Below are 24,272 nucleotides of genomic sequence, written 5' to 3'. Positions count from 1 at the left end.
CTGGTTCCTTTACCATCAAAAGAGGTACATGTCAGGGCTGTCCTCTATCCCCACTCCTCTTTGCTTTAACAATAGAACCCTCGGGCCAACGCATCCATTCTAATAAAAACATCAGAGCTATTGATCTAGGAGGACACCATCACAAAATGTACCTATTCGCAGATGACGTCCTTATTTTTCTTACTGAACCCTTATTATCTACACCGGTCCTTCTTAACATGCTTACTGAATTTGGACATTTATCTGGCCTCGTGATCAATCCTCATAAATCCAAAGCTTTAAATATATCATAATCACCTGAACTCCAATCGCAATTACATAACTCTCTCCCATTTACCTGGTCCACAACACATATCCCATTTAGGTATTAATCTCACAGCCAAACTGCAAGATCTCTATATGTCTAACTATTCTCTATTATTGACACAACTTACTAAATTGCTTTCAACTTGGTCATCACTACCACTAGCATGAATGGGCTGCATAACAGTTATTAAAATGTCTATCCTCCCTAAAATCCTTTATTTATTTAGAGTACTTCCTAAACCAGTTCCATCTCATTTTCTACGCATTCTCCAACGTAAAACTATTCAATACATTTGGGACAAACTTAAAACTTGATTACCCAAACATACTCTATATTCCCCCAAAATCAGAGGAGGTTTAGGAGTACCTGATTTTAGCTCAATTGACCAAATACCATGCCACCAAGGAAATACTGCTCTGGGTTGCTCTTGAGTCAGTAGATTGTGACCCTTTGTCTACTGCCAATCTTTTGTGGCTTGCTCCTAGACAACGGAAAACTATTACTAATCCCTACACTAAACAAAGCCTTTCCATTTGGGATATACTGAAAACTCGTTTCGGATTACAATCACAACAAAATCCTCTTCTTTCCTTCATCCACAATCCTTCCTTCTACCCAGCCTGTCATCCCCGACATCTTTTTCGGCATGATCTAAAATTGGTCTAATACGAACACACCAATTCTTTCAATCCTCTAACATGATAACTTTCCCAACATTATGTGAACAATATAATCTACTACAGTCAGAAACCTTCAGGTATCTCCAAATAAAAAACTTTTTAACCCAAGACAAACCTTTAGATACCACACCTCTAACATTCTCTATTTTTGAACAGAATTGCAAATCAGATCCACACAGACGTGGACTTATTTCTGATTTATATACTCAATTACTCTCACATGCAACTCCCTCTCCCCATCTTAGGGTGACTTAAATTGGACTCAGATCTGGAAAGCTACTAAATAGGCCATGCCAAACATAGTAGCCCTAGAAACAAATGATAAAATACTTACCAGATGGTATTTAGTTCCAGCCAGAATAGTCAAATTTAGCCAACAATACCCTTCCAACTGTTTTTGAGGTTGTACCACATTAGGCACCCACATACATATTTGGTGGGAATGTCCTATTGCCTACTCATTTTGGACAAACATATTCAAAATCCTCTCTACAATGTTTAAGACAAATCTACCTCCTGATCCTACTGTATCATTGCTGAATAGAAGCCTCAAAATGTAACTCTCTGACAATTCAAGCTATTACTCTTTCTAACAACAGCAGCTAAGCAAACCTTTGCAAAAGCATGAAAACATGATTCCCTTTGCATACTATCTGTTAAACAAAGAGTAACGCAAGCTATGATCCATGCAAAGACTGAAGCAATCTACTTAGATATAGTAACCAAATTCAAACATTTATGGAAGCCATGGATCAAACATTACCTTCCACCTGATATTGATAATACATTATTATTATTATTATCTGAAACGACCTGGATATCTACTTTACTTCTCTGTTTAGTAGTCTCTGAATATTTATTCAAAAATCCTCTCTGGAATACCCATCCCCCTTTCTTTCCCCTATGCCAAATTTTCCCTTACCCAAATCCATGTACTACTAGTTCTTTTATAAATAAGAACACTTGGGATGATTGATGTCCATACATTTTTCTTACCAGGTACTGCCAGGCCATAGAATCAGATCTTGGCCCTGTTTTGAATGACCTATTCATCAGCCAACCCGTAAAATCCCGAATTAACATCCCATTATTAAAATTATCCCTAATGCTTTAACTCTTTCTATATATATATCTCTACTAGATTAAAGTTATATTACTACCTCCTATAATTTTTAGATATCATTGCCAACATAACATTACTAATCTTAAGAAACATTATTTGTTGTAAAGATAGTCGATATATACCAATAGTTAACTTTACCTTATTAATCTATACTGATCTACAAAGCTTTGTTATATGTTTTTGACTCTCTATTATATAAAAATTCTTATAATGCAAATTATTTGTAACTTGTAAAACACAATAAAATATTTAAACAAGAAAATTATTATGTCCTAAATGCACACCATTTAAGAGATATTCACACTGGATGCAGCCGATGACATACCTTGCCGAACCACATGTGGTAGACTCGGTACCTTGCCGAACCGAGGCTGCTGCACGCGAATGTGTGGGAGTGACATCATAGTCTCTCTGACAAATCACATAGCCGGAGCACACAAACCCAGAAAAAAGACTGGGGGAAGTTGTCAGCCCTCTCAGCTGTGGCAGAGCCCTGCTAGAAGGCTTCATCCCAAGGTAAGTATTTCATAATGTGCTAGTATGCAATGCATACTAACACATTATGCAATTGTCTTTCGGGTTTTTTTTTTTTTTTTTTTACCATCCGCGGTTTACCAATCGCTTTAATTATCCTCTCCACTCTGCATTCCTGCAAATCCTACACTTATCTGTCCCTGCTCCTTGTAGAGCTTCACATTCCAGCCTGCAAAGATTGACCATAGGCTGGCCATACACAAGCCATTTTTCTTTTCGCTTAACAAGTGGGTTGAACGAAAGAAAATCATTCAATCCACCCATCCACATATTCAATGGACAAGAAATGTGTTACTGGCAGGATTTCCAGCAAAAAATAAAGGGAAAAATAATGCAGGCACCACGGCTAAGGATTGGTAGGCTGCAATAGATGACATTTTTGTTTAGGTGGAGTTAGATATGCTTTAATTTATAGTTTTTCAATATGAAAAATTTAACTGTAATATACTTTAGCAAAAATGTTAACAAAATGTAATAATAGCATTCTCCATTGTATGCATACATCAATCACATGATCATTGAATATCTGTATTGTTCACTTGTTGAACCATAAGGGATATTTTGTAGTCTCTGTACTACGTGTGCTCTGTTCTGTGCATAATGTGTGTGTTCCACACAGCCACAATTCACCTGCTGTGTGTGCTATGTGGTATTGTATTCTGTGTGCTCTGTGTATTTCTTGCTCTCTGTAGTCTCTGTACTTTTTGATGTGAATATTGTTTATTAAGTATACTATGTGAGCCCTTGTGCTCTGTAGGCTATGTGTGCCTTGTGTTTGCATACTATGTGTTCTGTGTACTTTCTGTGCTGTCTATTCTGTATGTGCTCTGTGCTGTAATCACAGATGGCCGAACTGTGTGGCTCATCTGCATTAGTGTAAACTGCAAGACTGTCCTGGCCAGTACTACAGGGGTGTTTAAATCATATGAGTGACTGAACAGAATTAAAACTGTTTTGGCGGGTACAGAAGCTCTCATATAGATATTTGAACTGTATAATTTTTTGTTTCTATACATTTTACCTTTATCATTTGCATGAAATATGCATGGAACACAAAACATGCAAAAAGGTCAGCTATGTGCGTTTTCGTGGAACAGCTAGCATTGTAGTCTCTGTCAGTTCAGCTGCTACAATGATTTGCTTGTTGCTTTGTAAGTATGTTTTGTATTTTCTGTAGGGAAATTAATTTCATTCACATGCCATGCCAGTTTACATAGCTCACATTTTATGCAAATTTCAAAATTATTTCACTAGCAAAGATTTATAAGATACGGGAACTGAGGACTGTAAAAGAATTGAAGTCTCGCTTTTCAGTATATGCAAGCAATAACCCACAATTTTGTAAACCAGAACATTTAAGTAATTTTCTTTGCTCTGTGCACTGTGCTTTTAGCACAGTTAAGCTGGCCATAGATGGATTGAAGTTCATCTGGTGAATTTCAAACCATCTATGGCCATTCCTGTTCATGAGAAATTGATCTATCCATTGACTTTTTATGAACTGGCTTGTGGAAAATTTTGATGCGATCAGTGCATACAGCCAATCGGCTGCAGAGCTGATCAGTGTACTCTTACAGTTGGGGAATCCCGCTGTATGAACACAATGACACAGCAGGGAGAATATATCTAGAATGCGTGGATGATGGGATTGGTTCAGTTTTCTTTGTTCAGCTCTGGAGTGAAATAAAACAGAGCCATGAATGGCCAGCTTTAGGCCTTAGCCAATACAATCATATAATCACAATACACCGAAAATCACAGTTTGTTCTTAGGGATAAGCTGAAAGTTAAGATTTGCTGATCATCCTGTATACCAATATTATATATTCCTGCTATCAATGGTTGTTAGGATGCCAATGGGTAGAGGCACTGCAAATTACCTAATAACCAGTGACATCATTGTCCCCATTCCCTTACATGGCTAGGAATTTCTGGCAATGTAAGCAGAAGGGCTGCGACAGTTTCAAAGTCAGCATGGGGGTTCCACCCATTGATTCATACCAGGCAGGTTATAAAAAGTAGGGGATCCGGCATGAGCCCCCTTCCTTCCTCAACCATACCAGGCTACATGCCCTCAATGTGGGGGGTACCTAGCAAGGGGTCAACCTAGCTAAAATATAACCATTACTGTTTTTTAACATTCAACTCCTATTGACTTCAATAGGGTCTGGATTTGGCACCCAAACTTTAGTTGTGTTCAGCAAACCTGCCCCAAATGAATCCAAGTACATTCAGCTCACCAATGGTTGCTGCAGGTAGGGGTTAAATTGGATCCATAATGCTGTAATGCACAAATTACATCACAGTAGGCAAAGGTTAGATCCACAAAAATAACATTACTATCGCATCAAAAAGTGTCATGATTTATGTAGTGCTGATCACTGACCAGAGGTAAATATCCCCCTATAATGGTGAACAAAGTCTATCTTTTTCTGTTAGTTTCACATTTGTTCAGAGCTTTCATGGAATATGATAGTTTCACAACTTATTCCAGGGTCGTGAAATCACTTGCAGTAAAGTTATCTAAACTCAAAGTTGTCTTCTAAGAGCTAGTATGCATTTTATGAGAATAGCAGCTTCGGAAACTTATGAGAAAGGCTAGCAATGCATGGATAAAACATTACTCAAGCATTCCTATGAAGATTCAGAAAAATTGTGTCCAAGAATTCAATAGTACCCTGAGAGACTCAACAAATTTCATTAGAAAGACCTTCAAATATTCATGCTATTGCCATGCCAGTGGTTTTAATTTTAACGTTTGATTTTGGGATGCGCAGTAGTAATGTAATGATGTTTAAGCTTGTGAGCTTACTACATATATATATATATATATATATATATATATATATATATATATATATATATTGCACTCATTCCACTATATTCCACTATATTCCACTCAGAACAGGCCTCGCCATGGTCGACCAAAGAAGTTGCGTGCACATGCTTAGTATCATATCCAGAAGTTGTCTTTGGGAAATAGACATATGAGTGCTGCCAGCATTGCTGCAGAGGTTGAAGGGGTGGAAGTCAGCCTGTCAGTGGTCAGATCATACGCCACACACTGCATTAAATTGGTCTGCATGGCTGTCATCCCAGAAGGAAGCCTCTTCTAAAGATGATGCACAAGAACAGTTTGCTGAAGACAAGCAGACTAAGGACATGGATTACTAAAACCATGTCCTGTGGTCTGATGAAACCAAGATAAACCTATTTGGTTCAGATGGTGTCAGGCATGTGTGGCGGCAACCAGGTGAGGAGTACAAAGACAAGTGTGTCTTGCCTACAATCAAGCATGGTGGTGGGAGTGTCATGGTCTGGGGCTGCATGAGAGCTACAGTTCATTGAGGGAGCCATGAATGCCAACATGTACTGAGACATACTGAAGCAGAGAATGACCCACTCCCTTCAAAGACTGGGTCGCAGGGCATTATTCCAACACGATAATGACCCCAAACACACCTCTAAGACGACCACTGCATTTCTAAAGAAGCTGAGGGTAAAGATGATGTACTGGCCAAGCATGTCTCCAGACCTAAACCCTATTGAGTATCTGTCAGGCATCCTCACAGAAGGTGGAGGAGCGCAAGGTCCCTAACATTCACCAGCTCTGTGATGTTGTCATTGAGGAGTGGGAGAGATCTCCAGTGGCAACCTGTGAACCTCTGGTGTACTCCATGCCCAAGAGGGTTAACTCAGTGCTGAAAAATAATGGTAGCCACACAAAATATTGAAATTTTTTCCCAATTTGGACATTTCACTTGGGGGTGTACTCACTTTAGTTGAAAAATGGTTTAGACATTATTGGCTGTGTTTTGAGTTATTTTGAGGGGACAGCAAATACAGTGGTATACACTGTTTTATAAGCTGTACACTCACTACTTTACAGGCATACCCCACTTTTAAGTACACAATGGGGTTTATTTACTAAAGCTGGAAAGTGCAAAATCAGGCTCACTTCTGCATAGAAACCAATGAGCTTCTAGGTTTTATTACCAAAGCTTAATTGAACAAGCTGGGGTTAGAAGCTCATTGGTTTCTATGCAGCAGTGAGCCTGATTTTGCAATTTCCAGCTTTAGTAAATAAACTCCATTGCGTACTTAAAAGTGGGGTATGCCTGTACATTGTAGCAAAGTGTCATTTTTTCAGTGTTGTCACATGAAAAGATATAAAAAAATATTTACAAACATGTGAAGGGTGTATTCATTTTTGTGAGATACTAGGATAATTATAGCAGCTACAAATCTCACTGCTTGTTTTGTCTGGTAAATTATGTCTAGCTATAAGCACAATATATTATTCCAGGTACGTCATTAGGGGGTGACTATGGAGGCTATAGCCCCCGAATCTGGGGCCCATAGCCCCGAGTCTCAAGGGGTCGGTCCTCGGCCCCCGGACATTTTTGCCGTTGTCCTCTTCATTGGACAGCGGCAAGTGGCCAGTAACACATGACTGGATGGGAACGGGAAAGCAGGAATTACATTTTTTCATTAAACAATCCTAGCAACCAATCACCAGCCTGTTAATGTGAAAAGTTAACTTCAGTAGTTCCCGCCCCCATCCAGCCCTGTGATGCCGATCTCAAATGATCTGCTTGCTGTACACCTGTGTAAGGTAAGAGAGTTTTACCTGCACAGTTTGTGTGGTGGGGTGCAGGGGACAGCGGACACTGCAATGGAGTGGGGTGCAGGGGACAGAGGACATTGCAGTAGGTGGCTGCATTGCTGGGCACTGGTGGGGCTGCATAGATCGGCACAGCTGAGCCCTACATTGTTTATGTAGCCAACTCCTGAGCCCTGGGGCTCTCTGGGGACCCTGATGTAAGGGGGGTGGGCTCTCTGGGGACCCTAATGTAATGAGGGCGGCTCTGGGGACCCTGATATAAGGGGCTGGGTGCTCTGGGGGCCCTGATGTAAGAGGGAATCCGCACTCAGATTATATATATATATATATATATATATATATATATATAAATATAATCACACTGACAGGTATATTTTATACATGTGTATGACTTTCTTTACTTCACTGCTATGGGCTCTAGCCCCAGATCTTTTGTAGACCTAGCAATGCCCCTGTCTTATTCCCTTAAAAAAGTCAGTTTGTCTGGTGAAATGTTGGGTGGTTGGCTCAGAGGATATAGGTTTGGATACAGCACCATCGGCTCTGGAAAGTACATCTCATACCCAACTGTGGTTTCTTATTTCAGAGGAATTTGGACTGTTATGCACAACATTGACACAGAACCAATATTATGGATGTATGGTGTTCTCAGAATAGTCTACTAAAAGGTATTAAGTGGGATAAGCACAACAGAGTCCGTATATAAAGCAGAGGATGTGGACATTTACCTCCCCTGGAGCTATAAAAAGAACATCAAAGATGGTACCATGATTTTAATTAATATTACATGACTATTCCTTACTTTGTTATGGTTTGATATATGTTAATAGGACCACTAGGAGCTTTTACCTGTATTGCTATGCAAAAAGAATAAAGACTTTTCATTAGTTCAAAAGTGACATTTCACGTGAATGGGTCCTGTTGGGTGGATGGTACTGCCTGCCAAAAATGACAAGGGGGACATTTTTGCTGCACATGTCCCCCAACCTCTAGTGTAAACAAGCTCTAACAGCTTCAAGAAGGTTAATCAAAGTTTATTTGCACATTTGCAAATTCTTTGAAAAGTTTGCTGTACCCTCTGCTCTTATGTACAAACTCATAGACCACTGAGCCCACGTACACACGGTCGGAAATTTTGGCAACCAAATCCGTCGGATTTTGCCCGTTGGATTTAGTCCGACGGATTGTGTCCGAAACTGTTGCATACACACGGTCGGGCCAAGTTGTCTGATTTCACGGTTGCCAAGAACGCGGTGACGTAAGCCGTGTACGGCGGGACTAGAAAAAGGAAGTTCAGCACCACGTCTGGCACCCTTTGGGCTCCTTCTGCTGATCTCGTGTTTTAGTCGAAGTTTGGTGAAAGACGATTCGCGCTTTTCAAATTAGTGATTCAGATCGCTACTGCTCTTCAGTTTGTGCTTGTCTTTGCGTATCTGATAATCAGTGCGTGCAGTCATTAAGTATTTGCTTCTCATTGTGGACTCTATCTTGGTATAGTACGCTTTGAAAGGCATTTTTTATTGTCTGCTTGCTTCTGCTGTTCAGGTCGTCCTTTCAGGCTTTGCTGTTTAGCGTTGCTTTCTGGTGTCCGTTCTGACCACCCGACCGTTTTCCAAACATGTTTCGTCTATGTACTCATCGTACAGTTTGTGCTGTGCAGGGGTTCTTACTTTGACTTTGACACAATCCTCCTCGTTAGTGGAACTATTATTGCGCACCTGCGTTCTCTCCGCCATGTGCTCTCCCCACTGCGCGGGAAGTGAAGGGGCGGGGAAAAGTCTGGAAAGAACATCAGGGCCGGGCGGAGTTTCACGCATGCGCACTGTATATAAAACGCCACACATGTGTATCGTCCGTACGATCTGGGAGGAGAGTGTGAGTCACGGACGCGGCGAACGTGGAAATGAAGGTAACATTTTTAACTTTGTGCTTCACTAGACTAGACTGCTTGTATCTAGGCCACTGTTGGGACAAGATTAGGAGGGATTTTAATTGCATTATTAGTATTTGAGGGTTTGTCTTGTGTTGTGTCTTGCAGAGAAAATGGACCCATTCAACAATGCCAACTTTATGGGGCTATTCCTCGAGCTCTACATGGAGATGCCCTGCCTGTGGCAGTTCCACAACAAGTTTTATTATGACAGATCAAAGAGGAACGCAGCACTGGAGAAACTGCTTGCTTTGGTGCAGATCAGGGTCCCCACGGCAGACATGACATATCTGAATCGCAAAATTGTGGCCATGAAGCTTACATATTTCAGGGAGAGAAAGAAGCACCTGGAGTCCTTGAGAGCAGGAGATCCAGATGCTGTTTATTACCCCAGGATGGTGCACTTTGACAGGCTGCATTTTCTGGTAGACCAAGGGGTACCCAGGCCACCACTCAGGCCACCGCTCTCCAGGCTTCCTCCAAGGCATCCTTCACCCCCAGCTGAGGCTTCTGATGTACAACCTGGGCCTTCCAGGCAGCACCATGTGGTGGGGCCCAGCTTGAGACAGGTATTGCATTGTTGAACATATTTCTTGTGTTACATTTAATGATGTTAACTAGATGTTCTTATTGATCAGTAAGTTGAGATTTCTCCAAGTGGTTTACATCTCAATAGACAGTATTGACCAAAAATGATTGGGACGGGAAAGAAAAATGCTGGTGTCAGAATGATAGTCTGTTCTATTTGGTAACAGTCAAATAGCAAAAGCCAGGAGCACAAAATGTTGTGATTGATGATCAAAAAACTAAAACTATGTCCCCTTTTCATACACAGGAAGACCTCAGTCGGGGGGAGGCTGTGGCAAGTGGCAGCCAGGAGGTCCACCAACGCCCTCCTTCTCCTCCTGCCCCAGCTGCAGGAGCCCAACCACAGCCTGGAAGGATGCCTGGTGGGAAGTCACAAAGGAAGACCAGAGAGTGATGGCCTGGGTTGAGTCTGGTGTGCCAGAAGATGCAGCCTCTTCAAGATCACCATCCTGGGGACAGAAATGGCATCTGAATTTCCTGCTCTCTAGGACTTCAGGAGCAGACTTCTCTCCCTGAGATATCTACTCCTCAGGCCACCAATTTTTTTATATCTCATTTAGTCATGTCTGCCCTGGTGGCCAAAGGCTGCACCAAAGTTAAGAAGTTTCTCCAGTGCTGGGTTCCTAGTTTTATTTTCGAGCAAACAAAATACATTTTATTTTTGTTTGATGAAATACTTGTGTAATGTGTTTTCCTTCAAAAAGTAGAGTTTATTTGTGAGCATGCAGGTACATCCAAAATACAAAGTGAACTAAAGAACAAGGGGTACCAACACTAAACAACCTCCTGTAGATTAAAAAAGAAAAAGAAAATCTAAAAAATACAATAATGTTGTTGTTGTAAGTTTACACCCAAAAATAAAAAGTAAAAAAAAAAGGAGAAATGAGCAGTGTCTTTAAAGAAGATTTTTAGGGAATCCCCCCCCAAAAAAACATCCAAAAAATAAAAAAACAAATCAAACATTGTGTAGATGTGATGCAAACTAAAATTGTATTGCTGAAATGGTTAAAAAAGAGCAATGAAATCCATTCGGGAGAAGTGTGTGTGACTATGAGCATCAAAAGAAGTTGGTTCTTGCAGCATTGTAAAGAACAAGAGAATGCGCTTGATGAATGATTTTTTAACATTGCAGCATGACGAATGTGCTATATCGCTTACGAGCAGTAGTTTTACCTGAACGAGCGCTTCGGTGTCGGAATTTGAATGTGAGCATGCGTGGCACTTGGTCCGATGAAAATGCTCTACACATGATCGGATTAGGTCCGTCCGGCCCAGTTGGTCGGGAAATATTTCCAACATGTTGGAAAATTGGGTCGGACGGAGATTCGGACGGAATCAGTCCGATGCATACCACACACAGTTGGATTATCTGATGACACGGTCCGATAAGACGCATTCCGACAGATTCTCTGACCGTGTGTACAAGGCTTAAGAGCTGATACTATTATACTCTAGATGAAACTCTACTTATTTCACCATACTTTCATAGACAGTGGTTTCTGCAAAATATAACCTATTGATCACACATAGCCTACCAATATGGCAATTCTGACATTTGCTCAAACAGTATTTCATGGGATTGTTTGAACCTCTGTGGACTGTTCAATGTTAATCGTCCCTTGTAAGTAGAACTATAGCAGAAGTCTGCACTTTGCTCTAAATACGTCACTAAGTCACATAGTCAGTATGTAAATAATTTGGCTCCTCTGAGCTTATCAAACTTTGGTTGTTTACTCAAATGGGAACTTTCATGCCAAGTCTGATTTTGGTTCTACTTTGGCACTATTAGTTTTAGTAGTTCCCCCATAAAAAAGGATAAAGATAAAATGAAAGTGTATGGGAACTCTAAATCTATTTTTCAGTATGTTTGGCATTATGTCACATTGTATAATGTTTAAATTTTTTTGTAAATCTGTTGCAAAGTTTCTTAATTGAAGATCCTGGCTGACAACACTAACCTGCTGCCTCACAATAAGCCAGTGGCGGCCCATCCATGCGGGGCGCAGGGGCACCACCCCCCTAATCCATGTGCCTGGCCTCTAATCTACATGCAGGGCAATGGATGCATGGTTTCCAATGGGTTTTTATTTTATTTTTATTTTTAGAAGGACATGATTAGAGCACGTAATTATTCGCTACTGTCTTCCTGATTCTACGCCTGACGAATCAGGAAGTGAAACCCATTACCCGATTTGCTGAGAGGAGAAGCAATCCTATTATCGCTAAGGGGGAGGAAATGCAAGGGAAGCTGCCGTGAAGCCCAGCAGGAGGAGATGCAGGGTAAAGCCGCCGGCCGGAGGAAGCGCTGCCTGCGACCTAGATGGGGTTAAGTGCTGCAGGGCTGGTGACTGACCAACTGACCAGGGCAGGGGGGATTGCCCTTGACCCAACCTACCATACCGACCGGGGGGGGGGTGTATATACATACCACCATCTGCCACTGCAAATAGCAGCTGCTTATCAGGTCCAGTGGCCAACTGAAGGTGCATGCATGGCAGGGTGACAACACTGCTATTAATTGTGAGACAGAGGCTTAATGTTAGCCTGCAGCAGGAAGTGCTTTTACTGGTGGGATCTCCAGGTAACACATTTTTCAACAGTTTTTCAAAAATTATATACATAATGCCAAGCATACTTAAAATAGATTTGTGGTCAGTTCATAAAGCTACGTAAGTGAAAGTAAAATAAAATGATTACACAGGAAAGTAAAAAGAATAAAAAAAATTCACATCAATGGATATCAAAGCACATAAAACTACACTGAAACATGCATAAAATGCATGTAAACACTTATCAATGTGCACTTTTTCATTAGGTTTTTATGGCACGTTATGGTGTGATTATGCCCTGAGGCCTAGGTCACAATAGCCTGCATGATAAAATGCAGCATTTTACTGCAGTGCAATTCTTGTTTCATTTCATCGCTCTGCTTACTTTTTTTTTTAACTCACAGTGACACTTCATTCCTGTCTCAACACAGCGGCATGGTATGTTACACTCCAGTGAGGTAACGTAAAGTGACATGTAGTGCGCTGCAGAAAAATTTGAATATGCTTCATTTTTCTGCACTACACTGCACATCAGCATTGTGGTATGAACGAGGCACATAGAGAACGCACTATATATATCTACTATTAATATTTTGACTTAGGCCGCGTACACACGGGCGGATTGTCTGTCCAACTTAGTCCGCTGAACCGTGTTTCAGCGGACAATCCGCTCGTGTGTGGGCTTCAGCGGACTTTTTCAGCGGACTGTCTGACGAATAAAGTCTTACGGAATTTCCGAAATTTTGTCCGTTCAAACTTGGTTTTGTCCGTCCAAACTTGGTTTCAGCGGACAGTCCGCTCGTGTGTAGGCAAGTTGGACGGACTAAGTATGGCGCATGCTCAGAAAGGATTTACACGGCCGAAGGTTGCATTGCAGTGTATAGGACGTCGTTTTTCTAGTCCCGTCGTACGTGCTGTACACGTCATCGCGCACGCTTTCAGCGGACTGTCTGCTCATCGTGTGTGGTCAAGTCCGTTCATGCAAATTTTGAACGGGCTGTCTGTCGGATTGTCTGACGAACTTAGTTGGCCAGACAATCCGCCCGTGTGTACGCGGCCTTATCTTCCTCATTGCAATATTATAATGCATTATAGCTCATCATAGTGCTATAGTATATTACATTATTATAATAGATCACTCTTATATTCTTGACCTGAGCTAGATGTATCTCATTACTATATTATGATAGAGCTTCAAAAATTATATGAATGTAAACACATCAGAGAATATCATTGTGCGCATGTCACAGGACAAAAATATGAGGGTCAGCCTTCTTAAAATAGTTTTTTCTATATGATGCTGGCAAGCAGAAATATAGAAACACCTTATGAAATAAGAAGACAGTTGCCATTATGCATTTAAACTAGAAGGTGCCTAATCCAACTACAATTATTGGTAGACATGTTCAATTTCATTTAGTTACGGATTGAAATTCTGACAAAATTTGTGGGTTTCAAAGATTCGGATGTATGCAAATTTCCAATTTCACAATAGTAATTTCAACTAATCTGATATAAATTATAACGAAAACAACAAATTCATTTGTAGTTATTCGCTTCATTCGGATGACATGATTCAATCGTTTGGGCCTTTCGTTAATGTTTGAGGCATCCAAAAAATAACTGTAGCACCCTCTAGTTAGGTAGGTGCTAGAGTGAGGATTTTTTCTGATAGAGTAGGAAAATTTAGGCAGGCCTAGCTGGTGGCTAGGCCTGTTTGTTTTCATTCTGGGCTGGGAGTGGCTCAGGACGGGACTGGGTGACTCAAAGGTAGCATCACTGGCCCCTTCCTCTTCTTTCTAGAAGGTGCTAGAAAGAGAGGAGGAGAGAAGAGGTGGAGCTGTCTGGGGTATTTTGAGGAGCATTGACCAATCCCCAACTTGGATTGGCAGGGGACAGGCCTCCTTTAAGTACCCAGGGTCAGCCCAGATGGGAAGGAGTTGTCGGGTGGAAGAGCTGGAGTGAGAGAGTGTGGAAGCTGTCTGGGCTCACGAAGAGCTTCCCAGCCTGGGGGGGGGGGGGGGGGTGACCTTGGTCCAGGGCTCAGGTGAATCCAGGAGGAGAGAGAGGAGATCCTGGCAGAGAGGCATGTGAGAGAGCAAGGAGAGGACAGTGGGAGAGAACCCTGCTAAGAGACTCCAGGGAGGATAACTAGTCGCAGTCAGGGGGGCTTGTGAGTGGAGCACAGTCGGGAGGATTAGGGAGGCACGCCTGAGAGAACTGGGTGATTGCCATTTGAAATGGGTGTTGTACCAGAAGAGCGGACTGTGAGAAGGGCAGTGGAGAGAGGTCATTGCAGCCAGGCTGGCTGGAAGGGCCTGAAGAGAGCTATCTGGGATTAGTAGATGATTAGAAGACAGTTTGCACCTAAACTATTTGTACACCATAGGGGCCCGAAGTCCCTGCCTGAGACCTGGCTGAGTTAGTGTTAGGCCTAACCATGCGGTGCTAGCTAGTCTGGAGGAGTAAAAGTCTGCAGCAAGTGAAGTGCTAGAGGAGTAACGTTATTCAGCAAGTGAAGTACTGGAGGAGTAACGTTATATAGCAAGTGAAGTGTTGGAGGAGTAACGCTATACAGTAAGTGAAGTACTGGAGGAGTAAAGTTATATAGCAAGTGAAATGCTGGAGGAGTGAAGGAAAAGAGATCTAAAGCAAGAGTTTTGCTGGACTGGAGTGTTTATACTGGAGTGTATATACTGGAGTTTATATAGTAGTCCCAAGCAAGTTACACTGAATCTTCTGGGCATCCCATAATTTCCCTTTCCCATCTAAGTTCAATCTCCTCAATAAAAAAAAACAAAGCTTATGCACTGTTTTGTGTTTCTGAGTGCCTGAGAAATTGATGTCGGGCTGTGCAAGGTGACAGGTGAAGCACAACATTCAGCAACCCCTACGGTGGAAAGGCGATATAACGTAATGACATAACAAATTATCCAAACTGATTTGGATTCTAGTGAGAGTAGCATGAACATTCTGATAAGATTCTTTTTGTGTTAGGGTTGAACTTGAGAGACCATTCATTTGATTTGTATGTGCATGGCCCAACAAACTAAGTCAGTTTGGAATAAGGAAATTAATTTGACATAATAACATAATGAATGAATACGTATTAATTCTTATTCATTTGTTTTATTCGGATATTCGGAGCAGCGGGGGGGTTTGACTCGTGGATAATCAGCTGAATCTTTTTGCATTCATATTTTTCATTATTATAAAAAATATACAACATATAAAATGGAAACATATTGCAATAGATACAGTAAGGTGTAAAAATGAAATAAGATGATTCCTAATTATTGTGTTTGGGTTGGATGGAGGTTGATCCATCCGAATCTTTGAATCATAACATAACGAATTAATCCGTAATTAATTTTGTTCCATTTGTTTCAAAACCATGTGACTCCAGTCAATATCATCGGATCAGTTCTTTCCATTTCTCCTTGTGGGTTGGACTAGCACGGATTACTCAGAGTGCATAAATATCAGAAATAATGAATTAACACATTAAAACAAATATAGCTAATCTTCTGAAATAACTTTTGAGAATACAATTAGATTCGGAATAACGAATATACTGAACGAATCCAAATATACAACACGAATTCCAAAAACGAACATAATGATTATGACAAAAGTAAATGGTTTACTGAACAAATAATATGAAAATAAACAAAACAATTTTTTTTCTGTTGTGCACATCTCTAATTATTGTTCACTTTGTTGATATCATGATGGGAAATGCAGTAAATACTATAAATTATATAGTATTTACTTGCATTAAATTATATTATTGTCAATAAAAAATATATAATAATACAAAGAAAAGTGAGTGATTACAGCTTTAACAGAAAGTGCATGAGTGTCATGTAATAAAGATTTAAGGGAAATGTGACCCGATGCCCATAACACGGCAAAAATGCCTCTAAATTTCCCTGGAAACCAAGAATTTGGGGAGGTCTTACAGAAGAGAAGCAGCAATTTGCTTTACAACAGCTCAGGCATGGCTTTAACACCAAGTCCTTCTGTAATTAGCAGCTTTGTTGCTCTGTAATAAAGGGTAATGGGATAACATGCATTATGTTAATGTATGTAATCAGCTAATTGGTACAATTAAAAGGGGATTCGTGGAATGCAGCAAAATTGGATGGGCTGTTCTGCCAGTTTGGGGAGAAGTAAAATTCAAAATATGTTACTTATAGGGAACTAAAGGGCTTATCTAATGTACTATGCAAGAGATGTAGAAATGTGAGTTTATATTGGGTAATCCCTCAGCTGAAGAGACTGAATTGAGCACACCAATTGTCTGTTCATTGAGCTAATATGAAGGTACCCATGAACAACAGACAGAATGACTATTAACATATAGTAAATCCATTTATACTGGAATGCAGGAAAAACAGAGAGGAGCCTTAACAGAATTTAAGGACAATCCTTTCCTGTGATAACACCATACAATTCTATAATTATAGTGATTTGAAGAGATATTTCTCATATTACAAGATAAGGTGAACCACAAAAAATTTGAACTTTGTGATCCATTGATAAATAGATTGTAGTAGGTGTCACGAACATCAGATATTGTACACCCATCTGGTGTGTCCGGAGACCCTTAATAATTCTAACCATATTGTCTGTGTACAAATCTTTATAGGCCTATGCAGGTTGTGAAGAAGGATGACTGAAAATCACCAAAGAGCTGACTGTCTGAATAGGAAGACCTGAGAATGGGATCTCCCATGTTTGTCTTGAAACCCTCCTTACACAGGCCAGTGCTAAAACAAATGTGTTCGGCTATTTTGATGCAGAGCTACACAGACCTGAGAAGCTTTCCGCATCTAATCTGAATATCCCACAACTAACAATTTAACAAAAATGGCTCCAGCCAAAAACATAACCAATAGGTCTAGACATTAAAAATGATATACAATATACTTTCACCTTGTGTCCACTGTAGTATGTTAAATCTTACATTTTTCAAAAGGAAATGCAAAACTACTGAAACAAATATGCAGGAAAAGCTATAGTTAGTTAACAATCATAAAATTGCGCTAGTGAATAATCCAGGTCATTGTGGTAGTTTCAATACACAGCCAGATTTTGCATTTTGCAGGTTGATGTTTTTAGCACTGCTTTATTGATGTTTGTTGAATTTATTTTGTTTCTGATGCCTGAGGGCCCAGTAATGGATATGATGGTAGTCACTAGAATGACCTCATTTAGGCTGTAGGCCTCACACACGCCATTGAAGTGATGTATGTGCTTTGATCAGATGCCTTCTGTTCTTTCTGTAATCACCACCACCCTCAGTTTGCTCGTTTAGACATTACTCAGTTTAGCAGCCATGTTTCTCTGGATTTTTGCATTATAACCTGATTTACGAAAATGGTCCTTCTGTAGTAAAAAGTTTGCATTTGTAGCATGCATCTTTGTTTTTGTCTGTCATGGAGAAAGAATGACCTGAGGCTGTAGTTGGTCGATTACCACAACCTGGGTGGCACTCAGCCATTATATGCAGTTTAGCTAGTAATTTTATTATATCAATTGGTGTATGCTTATACTCAGCATGGTAAGCGACGGAAACCCTTCCACTTTGTTTTGCCTTTAAAGGGAAATGTTTCTGTGTATTTGAAGTTGTATGTCAAAAGTAATTTGTTTTAGTAAATCTTCCAGTTATGATGAAACCTGAGGGTCATTGACAGATACAAGCTCTGATTGAACTTCATTTTCATAAAAAAAAAAAAAAAATGTTATCAGTCTCTCAATGAGAGAGGTTGTCAAGGTATGGTAGGAGTGTTGCATGGGGGAACTTATGTTCACAGGGTTACAAGCATGGTGATAGAAGCTAAATGGACATTTGCGTATCATTTACTCAAGTTAAAGAGTATCTAAGCCCCAAAACAAAAATTTGATATATTGAAGCTTACCAATCCCTAGCTGTTATGACTGGATTCGTTTTCTGTTTTTATTTTTCTTTATTTTCATCTGGTGATCTTACCAGTAACACACTTCCTGTCTTAGGGTGGCTCCTCTATCTATGGAGATGAAACAAGGACACCCTTGGACAAAAGCATGGCCTGGATAGGGTAGTGTTAGACTAGTAGAAATAGAAGGACTTTACATAAGTGACTAGCTCTAGCTAACACTTTTGAAGCAGTTACAAATACTTTTTTTTACTATTGAATAAAGGTTTTAACCAAATGAAACTTGACAAACATTCCAAAACGCTGCCACTGTCAGAGGATTGGAATGCTTTGCTTTTGGTATACCATTTAGCATTATGATGGTCTTTTTGTTCCCTTATTTTTGTATTTAAGTTGGGAAATCTGGACATAATTATCTGTATTTGACTATGAGTGGAGCCTGCTCAGGGCAACTGAAATCATGTTGCCAGGCTTGTACTTCACTATAATGGCACGCTTTTGTAGGCATTGCATCATCTTCTTCTCTTATTGGATCTTGAGCTGTTCTTTAAAAGTTCTTTCATAGTTAATAAAAACAACACAAAAATTGGAGTGCATTCTGCTAGATAGCTGGCCATTCATTGAATTGTTTCCAGCAACAATTTTCAAGTGGCCTTAGGCTGGCCGGTGGCCATACATGGTTGAATCAGAAAATATGAAAATTTGTGCGTTTTGTGATCTGATGGTGCCACCATTGATTTGAAATTCGACCAACCAAGCCTTCAATTTCACCTCATGTTGCTACAGAATTTTCATGGCTGGGAATTGCACATGCGCATTTCTTTTTCGATTACGTTTCTCACACGTTTGTTTGTTTTTCAAAAAATTTCCAACATGTCCGATTACTCAAATTCGATGTCTGCATGGAAATCGACTGTTGCTGCAGCCCACGAAATATGAACGAAAATACTTAGATAAGATTTTCGAAAGAAAATTATTTTGAAATTCGACCCATGTATGGCCTGCCTCATGTGCACGATTGCTACAAATGCTGGAATAAGGTTAACATAAGATTGCTGAGAATCATATTGGTCTTGGCAGATAAGCAATTTTTGCCTGATAGTTTAATTTCTGTTACAAATTGTTGATCTGGCACACTTACCCTTTGGACTTTTGTACTCTTTACATCTTGCAAAAATTGTGTTTGTTTTTGGGGCCAAAAATCATTGTATCTGTTTGAATAAGGATTTCTGTTATGGCAGTGGAATTTATGTTGTTGTATAGTTCTTTCTACTGCGATGACATCTGGTAGAACATGTTATTATTATTATACAGGATTTATATAGCGCCAACAGTTTACGCAGTGCTTTACAATATAAAAGGGAGACAATACAGTTATAATACAATAAAATATAAGAGGATTATGAGGGCCCTGCTCAGAAGAGCTTACAATCTAATCGGTTGAGGCAGGTGGTACAAAAGGTTGTAACTGTGGGGAATGAGCTCATGGAAGTTGTAAAAGATTAGTTAGAGATGTGATAGGCTTTCCTGAAGAGATGAGTTTTCAGGGATAACCTGAAGGTAACAAGAGTAGGGGATAGCCGGACAGGTTGAGGTAGCGAGTTCCAGAGGATGGGAGAGGCTCTGGAGAAATCCTGGAGACAAGCATGAGAGGAGGATACGAGAGAGCTTGAGAGTAGGAGGTCTTGAGAAGAGCAGAGAGGATGATTTGGGTGATATTTGGAGACAAGATTGGTGATGTAGCTCGGGGCAGAGTTGTGAATGGCTTCGTATGTTGTGGTTAGTATTTTGAATTTAATTCGCTGGGTGATTGGGAGCCAGTGTAGGAATTGGAGGAGAGGGTTGGCAGACGCTGAGTTGGTGGTAAGGTGGATAAGTCTGGCAGCAGCCTTCATGATAGACTGAAGAGGGGATAGCCTATGGAGGGGCAGGCCAATGAGAAGAGAGTTGCAATAGTCAAGGCCAGAGATAACGAGGGAGTGAATGAGCTTGGTGGTTTCATTTGTTAAAAAGGGGCGAAATTTAGAGATGTTACGGAGGTGAATTCTGCAAACTTTTGACAACGATTGGATTTAAGGCTGAAATGACAAGTCAGAGTCTAGGATTACACCTAGTACCCTGGCAAGAAGGGAGGGACTGATGGTTGCATTGTTGATTCTGATGGAAAAGTCATGGAGAGGTCATGGGTGGGGAATATTAATAGCTCAGTTTTAGAGAGAATTTGTTTAAGGAAGTGGTGCGACATCCATGCTGATATGTGAGTTAGTAATGCGAGAGGAGACTGAAGGAGTGAGGTGAGGAGTACACAGATAGATTTAGGTGTCATCGGTGTATAATTGGTATTGGAAGCAATGGGCGTTTATCAAGTGACAAAGGGAGGAGGTGTAGATAGAGAAGAGAAGGGGTCCAAGAACAGAGCCTTGGGGGAGCCCCGCAGAAAGGGCAATGAAGAGGAGGAGACAGAGTTGTAGATGACACTGAAGGAGCGCTGTGATAAATATGCAGAGAACCAGGATGGAGCAGAATCTCAGAGGCCAGGGGAATGTAGTTTATTGAGAAGGAACGGTGGTCAACAGTATCAAAGGCCACAGAGAGGTCAAGTAGTAGGAGTATGGAGTACTGGCTGTTGGTTTTAGCAGTGAGTTTTAGTAAGGCAGTTTCCATGGAGTGCTGCGAGCGAAAGCCAGACTGTAAGGGGTCAAGAAGTTTATTTTCACTGAGGCAGGAGCTAAGACGGTTGCAGACTAAGCGTTCTAGAAGTTTAGAGGTGAATGGAAGCAATGAGATGGGCCTTAAGTTGTTCAGGTTGGTAGAGTCCAGTAAGGGCTTTTTAAGGATGGGAGTGATCTGCGCATGTTTTAGAGGGGAGGGGGGAAGGTGCCACTAGAGAGGGAGAGATTGAAGATGTGAGTGAGGGAGCATAGGATAGAATAAGAGGGTGACCATAGTATTTGTGAGGGAACAAGATCCAGGGGACAATTGGTTAGTTGGGCATCTGAGAAAAGTTTTGTAACCTCTTCAGTAGTAGCCAATTCCAAAGAGGAGAGTGTTGTATGTGCTGTTAGGCAAGGTATGTTGGGTGGGGAAGGTGTACGCACAGTGGAGGTGTCCTCACAAATTGCATCAATCTTGTCTTTGAAGTGATTGGCAATCTCTTGGGCAGTGAGTGAGTTAGAAGGTAGAGGGGATGGGGGACGAAGCAGAGAGTTAAAGGTTGAGAAGAGCCGACGGGGACTAGATGACAAGGAATTAATAAGAGAGACAAAGTAGGCTTATGTGGCAGCATGAAGGCAGAAATTGTATTTTAGAAGGGCAGATTTATATAGGGTGAAGTCTTGCAGGCATTTGGTTTTACGCCATAGTCAGTGCAATGTTTTTCTGTTTGGAAAATGGACCCAATCATGGCACAAGAGCTATGTTTGATTCATCCAATCTATATATATGAAACATCTAGTAATGACCTTTACCTAATGTAAACCACATGACTAGTATAATAAAGGTGGCTTGTTTCTACTCTGCTTGACCATCACTCCACCCCTTGATGACTTTAAGTAATCATGCATGACAACATCTTGGAGTTTAACAGCCATAGCAGCCCTTTATTAACAAATTATATAAATAACACATAAATACCATGTTAACAATAAACACGGTATGAATGAAGCCCAAGGTCCTAGTAGACATCCAAACAAGAGAGCACCTGCATTACTTAAGGGTAGGCCCCCACCCGCAAAACCACAGACTCAGAGACATACAACAATTCACAGATACAACCATACCAGATACTGGGAACCAGGCCAGACGAGTCCCTACAATGTAGATTTGTGCCCCATAATAACCTACCAGGACCTTGTGCCCCACCAGTTGCAATGACACAGCCCCAATAAAGAAAACAACCTATCAAGGAGCCAACAAACAAAAAGTAGCAAATAAAGGTAGGGAGGATGGGAAGTTTTCCCCAACACAGCTCCTATCCAAATGAGGACTTCCTGAGACCCTCATACTGACCACCTCCTAAAACCCCATCTACTCCAACCTGACCACCAATCTGGTAAGTCCTTGCCACACTTATTTTCTTTCAAACACTGAAAAAAAACCCTCCTAGACCCAAACACCTTTAACCCCTGTCACGCCGGCCCTTATCTATGCCCAGGACGCGGTATTCACTATATATGGTCTCCCACAGTACAAAGAACATGGAAATGCAATCGTTTTGGTAAATATAAACTGCTTAAATATCTTTTTTCATCAGAAGTATCAAGCAGTCTTGTGACTTCTATCAATGTCTGGCCGAGCACCGGTTAAAACTTGTAGGAGGAGTTTTCATTCCCCCCCGGTTGTACTATGAGGTTGCAGGACCCTTGCCCCTCTGTCTGGAAAGTTCTGATTTGCCCTGTGCTGATCACATGCACCCTCCCCCCCAAAAAAAACAACCTCTCTAGCAATACACACCAAACTGAGCATGTGCAGCTTGCCCCCAAGGCTCTGTTCTATCAGGAGATGTTTTGGGGGCTGTGAAAGAAGGGTAGGAACAAAGACGACAGGATCAAACAGCCTATATACACACTGCACAGAATTAACCCCTTAGGTTCCACAGTGAGTATAACAAGCATGCTTTACTGCATATACAGACTGATTTTACTGTTGTGGGTTTAGTAACACTTTAACTAGATTATGTAATCTAATGAGATTTTCTACCATTTTCCGTGCTTTTCTCTAAATAGAGCTTTTCTAGGTTGGGCTTTCTAAATAGATTGGAAAAGCAACATAAGCTGCAGGCAAATGCTGTAACATTTTACACTGTAAAACAATTTATAAATGATATTATATTTTTGTATATATAGTTTACTCAACTTTTACATACTTTGTGTGTTTTGTGGTAGGGTGAACCTGTGCCACTGTTTAATCACTTCAGTACCAGCCACGTTCACCTCTTCCTGCCCAGGACAATTTTCAGCTTTCAGCACTTTGAATGACAATTGCGCAGTCATACAACACTGTACCCAAACTAAATGTTTATCATTTTTACGCGATGATCAGCTATGATTGGTCACAGCTGATCTTGTGGTAAGAAGCCTCTGTCAGAGGCTCCTTACCACGATCGGAGATGCGGCGTGCCAGACTGACATGCCGCACTCGCGATCACCGTGCTGAGTGCCCCCACGCCAACATATTATCCTGCTAGACGTCATATGACGCCCAGTCAGGATAACAGAACCACTTCCCGGCCGTCAATCTGCTATATGCCGGCCGGGAAGTGGTTAAAAGAGTGGTTTATACCAGGTTTTGTAAGTAGCAAGCACAAGACACACAGGTGGGTCCTGGCTTCATATGAGAGCCAGAGTTAGAACTCAGAGCCCCCCTCTTCCAAAGAGGTCAGTTTCTGTAAGGGAGAAGAGGGTGCATGCCTGCACCAGGCTGTCCAGGACGGAACAGGCTAAAGAAGCCGAGAGACAGGGTCTCACCTGGGGGCGGGGGGGAGGATCAGAGGTGCCCCAAGCCAGATGTCTGAGTCTGAGAGAGTCCATGGGGGACAGAGTGGCTGTGCAGAAACAATGGGATGTGTTTCATGGTCAGGAGGACCAAAAAAGGTACTAATGTTCAGGAAGACCCTGCAGAGGTGCTCAGAGCAGTAAAGTTGCCACAAGAGAGCCAGGAGGCGGAATGTTATGTTTGTTCGTATTGAGGGTGTGAACCCCCTGATTTGGAAGATATATCTGTATGATCTGTTGATGTTTCCGTAAATAAAAGTGGGCATTAAGGCCCTGAAAATACTTCTGGCATGGAGTAAAGTCACTGTTTGGCCCTACTATTGAGCTAAGAAACCCCAACATGTCACAGTGTTTAGTTATTTTATCAGTAATAATTTAGAGACCTATTCACACCATTGAATATTGTTGTAGACTCTACAATTGATCTTTTGCTTAGCCTTAAAATGTGACAACAAAAAGTTTGAAAATTGTAATTATTCTGCCTCCAGAGCTTTTGTATTTGGTGCTCCTACATATATCTATATA

This window comes from Lithobates pipiens, unplaced genomic scaffold, assembly GCF_037356315.1.
Source record: "Lithobates pipiens isolate NorthernLeopardFrog02 unplaced genomic scaffold, aLitPip1_a1.2 Scaffold_18, whole genome shotgun sequence".
In the NCBI taxonomy this organism is placed as follows: domain Eukaryota; kingdom Metazoa; phylum Chordata; class Amphibia; order Anura; family Ranidae; genus Lithobates; species Lithobates pipiens.
Note: the sequence above shows the minus strand (reverse complement) of the source record.